The 2,351-nt window shown below is 35.9% G+C and overlaps 1 non-coding gene across 1 annotated transcript; it reads left to right on the top strand.

Annotated features, from left to right (window-relative positions):
* The first annotated feature begins 645 nt into the window (after positions 1-645).
* Trnak-uuu (transfer RNA lysine (anticodon UUU)) lies at positions 646-718 on the top strand. The gene has a single exon. It is a non-coding gene; the product is annotated as a tRNA-Lys (tRNA).
* The last annotated feature ends 1,633 nt before the right edge of the window (positions 719-2,351 follow it).

Genomic DNA, 2,351 nt, shown 5'->3' with positions numbered 1-2,351 from the left:
TTAAGTTGAAATTTAGTACACATATCAATTCCTGTGACCTAAATGCTGAGGTAAAATAAGTCTACTGGGGAACCTACACTAATATTATAAAGCTGAAGAGTTTGTTTGTTTGATTGCGCTAATCTCAGGAACTACTGGTCCGATTTGAAAAATTCTCTCTGTGTTAGATAGCCCATTAATTGAGGAAGGCTATTGGCTATATATTATCCCTGTATTCCTACGGGAACGGGAACAAAGCGGGTAAAACCGCGCGGTGTCAGCTAGTAAGTTATATTATGCCACATTTTGCCACACATCATTTATACATTTATTCCGCTCTGGACAAATGTCCAGCTTATTCCCCTTGGATCGGGGCCTGATTAGACCCGATTACTTACTTTTCAAACGACTAAAAGGTACACAATTATTCATGAAGTTAAAATTTTCCTAACTGAGGCAACTTCACAGTACGCACCGTCTCAAGGATTACTGCCGTCTGTATTCCTTGATCCAAAAGCCAAGAATGTTGGGCTGGAGTTTCTCAAATGAGTATCAATCAAATGAAAAATATATGGCTAATATTTAAAAAAAAATATTCAGTTGTTTCGGTTCAAGGTTAATTGAACTAATTTACGAGATGTATCTATAATTTACAAATTTTATCATGCCCGGATAGCTCAGTCGGTAGAGCATTGGACTTTTAATCCAAGGGTCCAGGGTTCAAGTCCCTGTTCGGGCGATTTTATTTTATAATTTTTATTTATAATACAATGTTCTAATAATGTAGGGAACGTACATAGTTATTTTTTAATTATTATTTGGAATAATATCTGTGTATTTCGATTTAAATTTATAGTTGTGTGTTGTGTAAGGAAACAGGAGGTGTTGAATAAATATTTTCGATGTGTGAGTTTACCTCGTCCCCCTTAAAAAACGATATACAAATTTTGTTGGTGAATTTGAGTGCGATACAAGTCCAAAGGTAATAAGTCTGAGGCGTCGCTCTGATAGTTGTGCAATGTCAGTTGTCTGTGGACGCAGAAAACATAAAAATAAAGGCATGTACCTAACAGCGTTCGCGTGAAATCTGTTTTTTTTAATACCGCGGGAACCATGAGTTTTCCGGGGTAAAAAGTAGCCTATGTCAAAACATACGCTACTCTCGCAGCAGACTTCAAGATCAAATTAATCTGTATATCTAATTTTATCGAAATCGGTTTAGTAATTTAGCCGTGATAAGGTAACAGATAGACAGACTTGGCTTCGAATTTATAATATTACACTGAGAAAAAAAAGCTACTTAAATGAGCTACTTACGTAAAGAGCTTGCACATTACTACTTACTACAGGTGCAGCATACGTACAATAGATGCCGTATACTTAGTAATGATGCAGCTTACTGTGCCGTTTATAAGCAACACCATGTTACATAAGGAGCTTTGTATACAACTTGGAGCCGACTATAAGCGTAATAGTGTCTGGTTTGCTACGTATTTTAAGAGCGCGCAGCGCGTCGGTACGATATAGATAAAATTCGTAGCGCAAACGAGACGCCGAATTATGACTTTCACGTGAGTGAAAAGCACGGAGCGATTGACGCGCGACGCAAATTTTATGACGTGAGCGCCAAAACCATTTTTACCTAATTGCAAGTAAATTAAACAACATAACGAAAAACAAAATGGCCATGTTCAAGATATATATCTAATTTTCTATACAAAACAAAAATTTAAGAAAATAAGTTTGCTTTTCCTGAGATTGAAAGCAAAATGTGAGCAAAACATGAAACTAAAAACATGAAACAAAACATGAAATCAAAAAAATAAACTATCTATCGATTCAAAAAGTTTTACAAATTATGTATTTTGTATAGTCATAACGAAGCTAACACTTTGAAATATCATTTACCCAAATATCAGGCTCCTAACTTTTCCAGAATCTGAGATCCAGAACCATTTGTAACCACCAAATTACATATTGCACACTCTTAAGTATGGCGCACCAGGATTTTTTGCTCAGTGTAGTATGGATTTCCGTTTCTTGTGCAAAGTCAGGGCGACTAGCTAGTATAGTTATAAAAAGCGCCCACAGCATTAAATCGAGTTTCATGCGTCATATATCGCCACTCGCGCTCAATGTCGCGGAACTAGCAGAGCGTTCGATTTAAAAAAAATACATACCACCGATTTATTGCTTACATATCAAAAAGCATCATACCCATACGTGCTTTTAGACCATACGACATAAATGGATTGCACGCTTGCTTTTGTCTTTAACTTTGAAGTTTTTTTTTTATTTCCTCGCTACAAATAGTCAACCTTGACGTCTCATAAATTTTAATAAAAATACTTCAAAAACACAAAACGTAGTCT

Source organism: Bicyclus anynana, chromosome 17 (genome assembly GCF_947172395.1).
Source record: "Bicyclus anynana chromosome 17, ilBicAnyn1.1, whole genome shotgun sequence".
Lineage (NCBI taxonomy): Eukaryota > Metazoa > Arthropoda > Insecta > Lepidoptera > Nymphalidae > Bicyclus > Bicyclus anynana.
The sequence above is the reverse complement of the archived record's forward strand: the minus strand, read 5'-3'. Positions and strand labels throughout refer to the sequence as shown.